Source organism: Pelobates fuscus, chromosome 7, assembly GCF_036172605.1.
Source record: "Pelobates fuscus isolate aPelFus1 chromosome 7, aPelFus1.pri, whole genome shotgun sequence".
NCBI classification, from domain to species: domain Eukaryota; kingdom Metazoa; phylum Chordata; class Amphibia; order Anura; family Pelobatidae; genus Pelobates; species Pelobates fuscus.
In genome coordinates this window covers 150695960-150710960 of record NC_086323.1, presented here as the reverse complement: position 1 = coordinate 150710960, position 15001 = coordinate 150695960, and positions in this window count along the sequence as shown.

The following is a 15001-nucleotide window of genomic DNA, read 5'->3' as shown; positions in this document are numbered from 1 at the left end:
ATAGAGACCAAATGGACGGGGGGGATTGAACGGGAGGGGGAGGCGAGGGAGGGATCCGGGTCATGACATAGAGTAATAGGCCTCTACAGGCAAGCTTCACGATGTCCACAGCTAGTTGGCCAAAACTTTGTTATCGTTTTGATAGACTCGTTGTCTAATGTATGCAATGTTAATGTTAATGTTTTAATGATGTTCTCGATGATATTGCTAAATTTCGTTGACTTTACTCCCACACAGGCCACGAGGCCACACAACCTCGGGCGAGGATTACGACACCAGCCACATACGAGACGCGCATTGGAGCCACAGGGGATCGACACGGGTCTGTGACGGCAGTAGGTGACCAAGGAGAGATCCGACGGTTACGGACCGGACTCAGACGTGCCCGCTAGGTGAGCCCTGACCTCCTTTCACTACCCCACGGGACGAGGCGTCAATCCAAGGTGGGCTGCCCACACGGGTCTCAAGTGGAACCGTGCGCCGCAGCTCCCCGACGCCTACACCCAGACGCCACCGTAAGGTGACGAGACCTATACACCCCCCTACCCCTGACACCTCCCCCTACACCACGCCCCTATACCCCCTCCCTCACCCCGCACCCCCCCCCACTACTGACGGAGAGACCCCACTAGGCAAAACATGGCACTGACCCCCGCCCCCCTCACTATCATGACTGTCAACGCCAGGGGACTCAACCAGCCCGAAAAACGGACTGGAGCCCTGAGGGACTTCCATGCCCGCAGGGCCTCAGTGGTCATGATCCAGGAGACACACTTCAGGAAAGGTGACAGACCGAAACTGACGGACCACCACTACCCGCACGGATACTTTAGCGACTTCCAAGGAGGCAAATCTAGAGGGACTGCCATCCTCATTAACAAACGAGTGCCGTTCCAGGAGGGGGGGTGCCTCACCGACGACGAAGGTAGATACCTTTTCCTCAAGGGCAAGATAGCCGAGCAGACTTACACATTTGCAACCATCTACGCCCCTAACAGACGTCAGTGCCGCTTCCTACTCCAGACACTACGCAAACTCCACACGTTCGCTGAGGGGACACTGGTACTAGGGGGGGACTTTAACATCACACTGGACCCAACCTGGGACTGCTCCTCCGGCACGTCCCATACCCCACCACAACAGCTACACTCCCTCAAATCACTCCTTAGATCACACCGGCTGGTAGACTGCTGGAGAGCTCATCATCCCGACGAAAAAGACTACACACACTTCTCCCACCCCCACCAGACATACTCCAGAATAGATCACTTCTACACCACACAACACGCGTTACCTCTAGTGGAAGACGCGACGATTGGTGTGGCGACGTGGTCGGACCACGCACCCGTTACCCTACGCTTAAAATCCCCGCTCTACCGCCCCTCCATCACTAAATGGAGACTCAATGAGTATCTCCTGACCAGAACAGACCTCACAAACCACATCGGAGGAAAAATCAAGGACTATTTCCTAGACAACCCCCCAACAGAGACGTCCCCGACGCTTAGATGGGAAGCCCACAAATGCGTGATTCGGGGACACTTTATACAACAAGGGGCCCTACTCAAGAAACGCTCCGAGGCCCGCCTGACCCAGATCCTGACGGACATCCAACACGAGGAAGACCTAAACAAACACTCACAACACTCCACACACCAAACGAAACTCCTACAGCTGAGACGCGAGTTAACCTCGCTGCTCCACTCTAAATTCCACAGGGACGCGATAAGACACAAAGCGTTCTTTTCCATACACGGGAACAAGAGCGGAAAACTTTTGGCCAAGATGCTTACCAAAAAGAGACAGCTCACATACATCGACAAAATCAGAGATAAAAGCGGTAAACTCCATCGCCTCCCGACCGACATACTGACCACTATAAGGACGTACTACGCGGACCTTTACTCCCTGCCACAACCACACACAGAGACGGCGAAAACACGACTACGAGACAAAATACGCACATATCTCACCACCCACACATCCCCGACTATAGATGACACAACTGCAGCACTGCTAGACGAACCTATCACTCTGTCAGAGCTGGCACAGGCGATCAAACAAACCAAACCGGGCAAGAGCCCAGGCCCTGACGGCCTCCCATTAAAATACTACAAGACCTTCTCGGACAGTTTATACCAGCCACTAGTAGAATCCTTTAACGCGGTGAGAGAGGGCCAACACATCCCCAAACAAGCCCTGACAGCCCACATCACCATAATCCCCAAGGAGGGCAAGGATGGGGAACACTGCGGGAATTACAGGCCAATCTCCCTCATCAATTGCGATGTCAAACTCCTTGCAAAGATCCTGGCGTCGCGGCTACAATCGCACATCCCCAGGCTGGTCCACCCAGACCAGGTCGGGTTTGTGGGAGGTCGTGAGGCCAGGGACAACACCATTCGCACACTCACCCTCATGCACGGCAGGGGGGCGGGAGCCGGGGGCCTTCTCCTGCTGTCCACGGACGCGGAGAAGGCCTTCGACAGAGTCGGTTGGACATACCTTTTCGACACCCTGACACACGCGGGCCTGGGAACCCACATGATGCGCTGGATCACCGCCCTATACCATGAGCCGACGGCACACGTCCTGGTTAACGGCGCGCTGACCCCCGAACTCACAATACACAACGGCACCAGACAGGGCTGCCCCCTATCCCCACTTTTGTTTGTCCTAGCCTTAGAACCATTCCTGACACATATCAGAAGCAACATTGACATCACAGGCATCACGACGGGCGACGTCCACCATAAAGTGGCCGCCTTCGCAGACGACCTGTTATTCTTTATCACCAACCCAGAAATAACCTTGCCCAACATCCAACAGGCCTTTAAGGAATTCGGAGAGATCTCCAACTTAAAAATCAACTATGCTAAATCCCACATCCTGAACGTCAATATCCCCAAAAGACGCGCTGACCCCCTACGCCAGAGCTTCCCATTCCAATGGGCAGACCAAAAAATCAGGTACCTAGGAACCTGGCTGACTAGGGACAGCAAAGACCTCTTCCAAGCCAACTTCGCCACCACACTCACCACCTTCCAGAAAGACATGAAAGAATGGGCACACCCACACATATCCTGGCTCGGGAGAGTCCAGGTCATCAAAATGAATTTCCTCCCACGCCTACTATACCTCTTTCAAACCATCCCAATTAAACTCCCCGGGGCGTTTTTTGCCACACTAAACACAGCCATGATCAAATACATCTGGGACGGTAGACGTCCCAGGATGAAAACCACCACCCTAATGAAACCAAAAAACATGGGGGGCCTAGCACTGCCGGACTTCCGCTCATACCACACGGCCACACATCTCCAGAGGGTGATGGAATGGACGAAAAGCGGAGTCCATAAAATGTGGAAAATAGCGGAGGAATCGGAAGCGAACATGCCGCTCGCAACCATACCCTGGGGCAGGAAGGACCCAGACACCCGAGCCATGTCCCCGTACATTAAATCCACCCTGGACGTCTGGCGCAAAACGGCGAAAACACATAGCTTGGCACCCTACCCATCCCCCCTGACACCTCTGGTACATAACGCAGACTTCCAACCGGGCTTCGACCCGAAAGCCTTTCAAAACACCCCCCAGACCCCGATTCCGAGACTGCACCACGTCATCACCAACGGCAAATGCACACCACTAACATCCATGCTAGGAGGTGAGACACCCACCTTCACACAATGCTTCAAACACGCTCAACTTACCGCCTTCATACGCACCCTACCGCAAGGCACCGCACTCACCAGGACCCGGACAGCGTTCGAGACACTGTGCGATAGCCCAGACCCAACGACACACGGGGTCTCCCTCATATACACATTATTACTAACAGGGACACCTACTGCTAAACCTTTATTCATGGGGAAATGGGAAGCGGCACTGAACACGACATTCACAGACGCAGAATGGGAGCAGATATGCTACCTCACCCACCACTGCTCGACACACAGCAAGACCCAGGAGACAGCATTCAAACTCCTGACAAACTGGTACCGCACCCCACACCTCCTCCACAACATAGACCCAGAACACACCAATCTCTGCTGGAGGTGCGAGAAGGAAACAGGGACCGCAATCCACGTATGGTGGGAATGCGAAATGATTAGACCATACTGGGAAGACATACACAAAATTGTAAAGATGTTCTCGGACGCCCCCCCCCCCCTGGAACCGGCAGCAATGCTCCTTCACCACACCACAGTATCTAAATCCAAATACAAGAGGTCTATGACGGTTAGGATCCTAAACGTAGCTAAACAGATAGTCCCCCTCTACTGGAAACAAAAGACCGCACCCCCGCTGAGGGTATGGTTTGCCAAGATGGAAGAACTTAGGGCCATAGAAAACCTGCTCATGTCAGCCTCAGACAAACCCCAGACATACGCTGAGACCTGGACATTGTGGCTCCTTGAAACCGCCAAGGACACCTTCCTGGACAAGCTCAAAGACAGAGACACGACTGGACCCCGACCCCCCCCTCCCCCCCCCACCACGGCTTAGACTGAACGCGACTCGAGACTGGAACCCAGGACCGGCCCACCCTGGAGCTCCAATGCGCACCTTCATTCTACTAAAATAAAGACACGTTCACTCTGCGCTGCTACCTACACAGCAGCACTCAACATATCACGCTTTCAGACACAGGTTTAAATATACCACAGCGGTCACACGCAACGCCCCGCTGTGGCACACATAGCTAACAGATCCCGAACGGGAAGGAGACCCAATACCAAGTACTGCAACACTCCTCCCAGAAGGTGCATACTACCATGAGCCTCGAACACACACTAGGGATGCAAATAATCCAAGCACACGAAACTTGACTAACATAACGCTGCATGCCCACATGTTATACGGGACCTGCGAGCCAGACATTACAAGGGGCCTGCGAGCCCAACTGAACATGCAAAAGTACTGCCCTCAACAAGGGACAGGGCACACATTATGCTCTTGCTCAAACACCTGTGACACTGTATCAACCTGTTTACTTACCCATGAGGGCCTGCGAGCCCGAGATCTTTTTGATACTGATCGTTAAACCTGTCTGCATATTCTAACTTGACTAGAGACCTGCGAGTCTCCAAACTTTGAACGTAAACAAAACAAAAATAAAAATTATATTTACAAAAAAAAAAAAAAAAAAACAAAATACACTTAGAATGACATTCTATATCTATCTATCTATCTATCTATATATATATATATATATATATATATATATAATGTCATAGAGATAATTACATAAAAGATTACATTAGTATACACTTAGAATTTAAATACCTATAAATGCATACATATTAAAATTCTACGTGTATATTTAAGTAATCTTTTAACATAATTATGTCCTTTGATTAATTAAAATTTGATTGACATGTCTGACAACACAGGGAGAAAGTGTAGAGAATTTAATTTGCAAGCACTATATTTGACCCTGTAACTCTCCAAGACACCATAAAACCTGTACATAGGGGTACTGTTTTACTCGGGAGACTTCGCTGAACTCAAATATTAGTGTTTCAAAACTGGTAAATTGTATTACAATGATGATATTTTAAGTAAAAGTGACTTTTTTGCATTTTTACAAACAAACTGCACTTTTATGGACTATATTATTGTTGTAATATGTTTTACTGTTTTAAAACACTAACATTTGTGTTTAGTGAAGTCTCATGAGAATAACCGTACCCCCCATGTACAGGTTTTATGGTGTTTTGGAAAGTTAGAGAGTCCCATATAAGGCTTGCATTTAATTTTTTTGACATTGAAATTTGCCAGATTAGTTATGTTGCCTTTGAGACCGTATGGTAGCCCAGGAATAAGAATTGCCCCCATGATGGCATACCATTTGCAAAAGTAGACAACCCAAGGTATTGCAAATGGGGTATGTCCAGTCATTTTTAGTAGCCACTTAGTCACAAACACTGGCCAAATATTAGTTTTTTGCTTTTTTCACACAAAAACGAATATGAACGCTAACTTTGGCCAGTGTTTGTGACTAAGTGGCTACTAAAAAAGACTAAACATACCCCACGTTCAATACCTTGGGTTGTCTACTTTTTCAAACGGTATGCCATTATGGGGGTAATTCTCATTCCTGGGCTACCACACTGTCTCAAAGGTAACATTACTAATCTGGCAAATTTCAATTTGAAAATGGAACGTTCTATATTTGACCCTGTAACTTTCCAAAACACCATAAAACCTGTTAATGGGGGGTACTGTTGTACTCGTGAAACATCGCTGATTACAAATATGTGCATTTTTTGCAGTAAAACCTAACAGTATTATGACATTTACAGCTAAAATGTGAGGCAGAACTACAAATTGTAAAACATTTTTAAAATGTCTGTTTTTTTAAATTGTATTCATAATAAATTATGTTTCATATATAAATATTTAATATGAAATGAAAGCCCTGTTTCTCCTGAACAAAATTATATATAATAAGTGTGGGTGCATTTAATATGAAAGAGGTGAATTACGGTTGAACAGACATATAGCGCAAATTCTAGTTTTTGTTTACGTTTGGTTTTGATCAGAACGTGTACTATTGACTCCGTCCTGAAGGGGTTAAGGGGACACTGTAATGTTAGAAATAAGATTTCTACTATGTCCTATGTCCCTAGTTAATTTTGAGCTCCCTGCAGTGTGTACTGTAAAAATAAACAATTTTTTTCATTTTTATTTTATTTATTTTTATTAACCCTTTTCTCCAGTGCCGAGTCTCCTTTGGCACTACTACTCGCTCCTCCATGCATTACATAATTGTGGAGGTGTGTCTCCAGAGTGATAGTCCAATGTAATGCTCCTCATAGAGGAGCATTAGAACCGTAGGCACATGCGAGATACTCACCGCAATCCGCAGTGGAAATTTTTTTTGATTTTTACCTCAAAGCGGCAGTTCTATGGTCATCTTAAGATCCATCCAATTCAGGGTGATTTAAGGTTTTAGAATAATGTAGATTTTTATTTCAAAACTCAGGGAAATGGCTGAGAAGGGGGTAACCCTTAGACACGTCTCAAAATTTATTTCTGTCAATTGAGATTTGATTTAAGAGCCTGATTAATAGAAAATACAAAAACACACAAAACGCCTATACTATTTACATTTTTAAATACCAAATCAGCAGTCTATGAAATTTGAATCTTTATAAAATTAGAATTTGATTTCCATTTCTGCCAATAAGGATATAATCTAGGATTTCAAATGCATCTAAAATAGCATGACATTTTTGAAGAAAAAAAAAAAAGTATAACATTAATTTCAATTCTGCCAATTGAAAGTTATTCTAGGACCTAAAAAAAATCTAATCTAATTTCAATGTGATTTATATTTTGGAAAAATGTTTCTTTGGGTCTTTTGTCTCCCTTAACCCCTTAAGGACCAAACTTCTGGAATAAAAGGGAATTTTGACATGTCACACATGTCATGTGTCCTTAAGGGGTTAAAGGGACAATCACTTTAGCTTGCTGAAAAGGTTTGTGTCCTATTTTTTTATTTTTGTTTGGAAAAATTTCAATAGAAATGTATACTTTTATAAATTAAAAACTGTATTTCAATAAGGTAACAGCTCCTGCTACTTCCTGGTTTGGTAAGCTTATTTTTTGCTTCGCAAAGACTTTTCATTGAGCTGCATTGGGATGTGATTGGACAGCCACAGAAAGTCTGGGAGTGGTCAGAAGGGGAGGGTTTGCAAAGGCAGCAGATGAGATCTGCTGTTTTGGCAAGCTGTTTTTAGATATTATTCCAATGAAAAAATGCATAATTAAAGGACCACTATAGGCACCCAGACCACTTCAGCTCAATGAAGTGGTCTGGGTGCCAGGTCCCTCTAGTTTTAACCCTGCAGCTGTAAACATAGCAGTTTCAGAGAAACTGCTATGTTTACACTGATGGATAATCCAGTCTCTAGTGGCTGTCTCACTGACAGCCACTAGAGGCTGCTTCCGTGATTCTCACTGTGAAAATCACAGTGAGAAGATGCTGACGTCCATAGGAAAGCATTGAGTAATGCTTTCCTATGGGCGGTTTGAATGCCCAAGCGGCTCTTGCCGCACATGCACATTCGTCGCTGACATCGGCAGGAGGAGAGTTTCCCAGTGCCGAGGGAGCCCGGCGCTGGAGAAAGGTAAGGAGGGGGGTCATGAGGGTGGTGGGGACCTAAGGACTACATAGTGCCAGGAAAGCGAGTTTGTTTTCCTGGCACTATAGTGGTCCTTTAAATGCATGCCAGTTTTTATTTGGGGTACATCTAATACACAATAATTTGTATTTGTTTTGTATTTGGGCAGTGAAGTGTCCCTTTAAATAGCGGTTATGCAGACTTAGAAATTTGAATTTAGTGTGAGACAAAATCCATTTATAATAATGGCTCTTTGTGCTAACAAATTGCCATTTAAAGAGACATTTCAAACCCCTAAAGCTCTTTAGCTTGCTGAAGGGATTTATGTGTGAAGTGTGTTATCTTGTTTAAAAATGTTCTTTAAACAAGATAGGAGGGATTACATATACTTCAGACAAGAGATCTGCAGCTTTTGCGAGCGGTTTTAATATTTGCCTGCAATGAAAACATGCATAATTAAATGCATGTTTTCATTGAGAGTACATATCCGAAAGTTTTTTTGTTGTTGTTTTTTTGGGGGGGGGGGCAATGGAGTGTTCATTTAAGGTTTAAAAAAAATGTTGATTTTTAGCTCCAAACAGGTCCATGATCTAAGAAATTTACACCTGGGTGTTGCGTTACGACTACCGTTTTTAAAGTGAAATTCCAACTTGATTTTTAATTGTGTAAACTGGAATTGGTTCAATTACCAAATTTCCAGAACATTACATTTCTAACCATGGACCTGTTTTGAGTTAAAAATTAAAACATCGATGTGTTGCAACCACTACCCTGTTTAACAACAACAAAAAAAAGGTTTAAGGTTTACAAAAAAATTAGATTTTTAGCTCAAAATGAAAGGCTTGCAGTCTCAGAAATTAGAACCTGGGGTGATGTTTCATCCCTTACTATTTTAAAATAATAACAACAATTAAATTTCCGTCAATTGAGATGATATAGTACCACAAAAGACTGTAAAATACTGTTATTTAAGCATTTGAAAAATGTTTGGTTTATAGTGTTGTTTAAGGTTTAAAATTGGATGGTGTATTCCAACCATAACAATTTTCTTACGAAGACTCTAAATACATTCCTGTCACTTGCTTTAATATTAGGAGCATAAAGCCATCTCTGAATCCTCAGTGCATTGTTTAAATAATTATCTGGATCTTTCTTAGGGCATACAAACAATGCAGGTTATAATATAGCTAATATACTAAAATAAGGAAATGAAAGAAAAAAAAAAAAACAGCTTGAATCCACAAGTTGTAGGAAAAACATGTCATACATGTAATATTCACAGGTTCGAATTCCGGCAGGGTCAACTCAGTCCTTCATCCTTCCAAGGTCGATAAAATGAGTACCATCAATTGGTGGGTAATAATAACATCTATTAGTATTCAGCTGCCGATTTGGTTAATTCCGAGAGAGTACCACTGGGAGAAAGGCGCTTTATAAATACGAGTTGTTGTTATTATTATTATTATGTGTCAGTCAGACATATAAGTATTAATCACTTACCATGAGAGGTATTCAACTTAACCCCTTAAGGACACATGACATGTGTGACATGTCATGATTGCCTTTTATTCCAGAAGTTTGGGCCTTAAGGGGTTAAACACAAAAAAAAAAAACTAAAATATAATAAAAGAACAAAGGTTATTACGGGATGATAGATATTCAATAGCAGATGATACTTGTTTGAATTGTGAAGAGAGTCATCTTCTGTGTGTGCGCTGTACTCACTCCAGGCATAACTATTGATATAAAAAGTATGCAATCTATAGAAAGTCAGTTGCCATAGTTGTGAAATTCTTGTTTCGCTGGATACATTTTTTTTTTCACAAGAGCACATCTATTCACATTATTCATCTTACATGGTCATTTCATAGTAGTATATTTTGTTCTATGAGTCTCAAGAACCGGAGCCATGCAGTATATAGCCATTCGTTACATACCACTCAATCAGCACTTAGAAGTATACTTGAATTTACATATGAAAAAAACCCAATAAAATAAGACTTTTTCATAATGTTATTCTGATTATGGTTTGTGTTAAACCCATAATGTCATGTCAATGACCTATATTATTTGTATTTTATTCATTGAATATAAGAAAAGACATTGTCATGACTGCCATGTATATGAGATTTCACGGAAGATTGATGCTTTTTACCAACAGTTTCTCAAAACAAAATCTCCCTTAAAACTATGTATATAACCGGTAGATACTACTGTGCAGAATTGTAGGCAGATCTGAAAAATGCTGTAAAATAAACTTGAATATTTGTTTTTTCCAGAACTGCAATTTGTTCGAAGATTGGTGACTTGGGTGATCGTCTGAATTCCGTATCCTCAAATTGCCATATGGCTGATTCATTTAACAAAGGACTTGCACAATGGAAGAACATGCAAAAAAGGAGACTCCCTAGAAGTAAGTGTGAAAAAAGCTCTTCATAAAAGATTAAAGTCAGTGATTTACAAGCAGCTAAAAACAGGTGACAGAATACATACAATTAGGGGTAAGATAATCCCCTGCAATTATAAATACTTGTCTTTGCAATGGACAAACATGTTCATTTTGATGTGTGATTCAGAGTACTGTTCCTGGCATCAGAAACTGGGATGGAATGGAAAAGAAGCATGTTGTTCGCTTATTTATTTTTTTGTAGGGGGCAAATAAACAGCTTAGTTTGCCCAAGGATGTTGGTGTCTTCTAGACACTTTGACTGCAGCTATTGAGGGAGATAGACCATTACTGATTGTGTGCTTTACCATTTCTGTGCATGTGTGGGAGTGGTGTCATTTATCCTAGTGTGAGACTAGGTTTAAGTTACTGCTGTATCTACCAAAGTAGCTACAACCAGTAGCACATATACAACTTTGAATGGGAGTTAGGAAATGGCCTGTCTCATTCATCCTAGTGAGAGGTTGGTGTTTACATTAGTGTGGTGCCTACTGCAAGCCACTGATACTTTAAAAAAATACATGTCAAGCTGTAAATTGATTATTCCAATTTCAGATGTGTTCAGTCCAGTGTGGATGCAAACGGTGTGTTTTTAAATTAATTTTATTTTTTTCAATCAAATACAATAACATAACCAATTTGTATCTCAACCTTTGCATGCTGCCATAATTTGTGCTTCTGCTTCCACTAAAACTTCTTCTACCACACCTTGTCTGAACGTTCTACCTTCTTGGATCACCCTAATAGTGTGTGCCATTCCTTGATCTGTATTTTGTATATATTTTTGTCTTATGGCAGCATTAATACGGAGTAATGTATGTTCTGGGTGTGCCACCCACTTTCCCTTTTTTCCCCACTGGTGGTGTTTAAGATTCCGCACAGTTATCAACACATACCCCCAACAGTACCTCCTCGAATTAAAGATATAAAAATTGACAAAAGGTTCCTCTTACCTAGCTAGTGTCACTTACATCCACTTTGATTCACTGGTTTAGGATTGGTTTACTGATTTGCAAGTAATTAATTTTTCTAGTGACAGATTATTTTCTTTAACAACAAAACACCAAAAATTGGCAATCTACAATACAGAAATAATAGAGACGGACATAGCGCAATATTGTCGCAGAAAATGAAAATAAGTGATATAGATAATTGCACTCACAAACATAGTTTGATTGAAGGCATATCAAATATAATGATGTGGAAACTTCAGGACTTGTGGAACATCAATTTCATGCATAGGAGGAAAAAGAGAAATAATAGTGCAGAGTATCCAAGTAAAAAAGTTACACGCTTTATTCACAAATACACTTACAAAATAGAAGTGTCAAACAGGCACATCAAGCTCAGATGGAATAGCGGATCCCAATGGAATAATCCAATGGAGCAGGAAAACCAGATGTACAGAAAAAATAAAAAAATACTCTAAGCACTGTCATGAACAAGCCCTACGCGTTTCGTTCAAAATTGAACTTCCTCAGGGGCATCAAGCATAATACCGTCCATATGCAGGCATAAAATTCAAGTCCACAATCTCCCTTTTTAAATCCGTCCGCTTTGGCGTGAAAACGCCAACTCAATCGCTTACTTCCGGGTTCGGACTCCAAACCACTTCGGGTTACGTCATGCGTTCCGGAGTTGCTGGCCAAGCCTCACTTTGGTTTCATTCACAGATACGGAAATGGCAGGGGGAAAGGATTCCATCTCGTTCATATATTCACAAAGTCCATATTATAAAAAACGGATACAATATACAGGTTAACAATATATCACATATATATTAGAGAGCAATAGAAACAACATTAAGAAAGCCTCTAACTAATAAGAAAAACATAAGATAAATAAAGCAAAATAAAATAAATAACATTACTCAAAAGAAGGTATAAATATAAATGAAATAACATTAAATAAAATTATACATAAAAATAAATACAAATGAGTGAAAATAAACACTAAAATAAAATAAAATAAATATAAAATAAAAATAAATAAATAAAAATAGAAATAAAAATAAAAATCATAAAAATATATAATAATAACAAAAATAAATAAAAATAAAATAAAAAAACATAAAAATAGTGAATATGAAAAATACCTTCAAAAAAGAAAATTGATATATATTAGTCAAAATTATATAAATAATTCTAAAAAACAAATCAAATCAAAATCAACATTCAAACCCTTTGGTTTCATGGTTTTTAATGTATGGATCCAATAACCCTCTCGTTGCCTTAAGGCCATCGTTAAATCTCCACCTCTTTCGTTCGATCCATACATTAAAAACCATGAAACCAAGGGGTTTGAATGTTGATTTTGATTTGATTTGTTTTTTATAATTATTTATATTACTTTAGGAAGGTGTAGGTGAAGCGCTAATAATATGTATCCAGTGATATAAAGTGCGGAATATATAGCAATACCTCTACCTTAAAATATTTTAATACAGGAATCATAATGGAGGTATGCTGTACCTTAAAGACAAAAGGCAAAAAAAAACACATAGTGTATACTGTGATATGAATAAGCAGTGTACAAAAAATAGGGGAAATATGCCCACTCACACTTTCAGGAGCTAACAATATATAGCTCACTATGATCGCCTGTAGGGTCCGTGAAGGCGACCCTATCCCTTCTTGGATGGTTGTTCCTTTGTCACTTGTTTTCTAGATTAAAACACAAACATCTATGGTGCAATATTGTGGGTTCCAGTGGTGATATTCAAAAAGTAAAATATGTACTTACAAACCCAGAGCCCTCCACATCGGCTCTGGTCTGAGGGTGTATGTAGTTAAGGACTACAAGCCTTCTTTGTAAAAATAGCAGGAGATGCCACAAGTGGTATGAAAATAATAAGTAATTTATTGTAACATATATTTTGAGCACAGATTTTTCTCCAAACACCAGTTGAAGAAGCCAGATCGGCGAAACGCGTCCTGGGGACCTTGTGAGGAAAGAGACTTTGATATTGGACTTTTTTTTGCCATTTTAGTGGTATTTTATGTATATATATTATTTTATATTATCACTTTTTAAAAAATATATATTACAATAAATTACTTATTATTTTCATACCACTTGTGGCATCTCCTGCTATTTTTACAAAGAAGGCTTGTAGTCCTTAACTACATACACCCTCAGACCAGAGCCGATGTGGAGGGCTCTGGGTTTGTAAGTACATATTTTACTTTTTGAATATCACCACTGGAACCCACAATATTGCACCATAGATGTTTGTGTTTTAATCTAGAAAACAAGTGACAAAGGAACAACCATCCAAGAAGGGATAGGGTCGCCTTCACGGACCCTACAGGCGATCACAGTGAGCTATATATTCTTAGCTCCTGAAAGTGTGAGTGGGCATATTTCCCCTATTTTTTGTACACTGCTTATTCATATCACAGTATACACTATGTGTGTTTTTTTTGCCTTTTGTCTTTAAGGTACAGCATACCTCCATTAGGATTCCTGTATTAAAATATTTTAAGGTAGAGGTATTGCTATATATTCCGCACTTTATATCACTGGATACATATTATTAGCGCTTCACCTACACCTTCCTATACTTTGTTTTAAGATAAGATATTGGTGTTATAGCGGCTGTGTTTTGCGGTGTTATACAACAACTACCCATCTTTCCATAGTAGCGCCAGTACACTCTATTTTCTATATATTTATATTATTTTGACTAATATATATCAATTTAATTTTTTGAAGGTATTTTTCATATTCACTATTTTTATGTTTATCTATTTTTATGTATTTGTATTTTTGTTATTATTATATATTTTTATGATTTTTTACTTTTATTTCTATTTTTATTTATTTTTATTTTATTTTAGTGTTTATTTTCACTCATTTGTATTTATTTTTATGTATAATTTTATTTAATGTTATTTCATTTATATTTATACCTTCTTTTGAGTAATGTTTTATTTATTTTATTTTGCTTTATTTATCTTATGTTTTTCTTATTAGTTGGAGGCTTTATTAATGTTGTTTCTATTGCTCTCTAATATATATGTGATATATTGTTAACCTGTATGTTATATCTGTTTTTTTTATAATATGGACTGTGTTTGTGAATATATGAACGAGATGGAATCCTTTCCCCCTGCTATTTCCGTATCTGTGAATGAAACCAAAGTGAGGCTTGGCCAGCAACTCTGGAACGCATGACTTAACCGGAAGTGGTTTGGAGTCCGAACCCGGAAGTAAGCGATTGAGTTGGCGTTTTCGCGCCAAAGCGGACGGATTTAAAAAGGGAGATTGTGGACTTGAATTTTATGCCTGCATATGGATGGTATTATGCTTGATGCCCCTGAGGAAGTTCAATTTTGAACGAAACGCGTAGGGCTTGTTCATGACAGTGCTTAGAGTATTTTATTGCTGATTTTATTTTTTTATTTTTTCTGTACATCTGGTT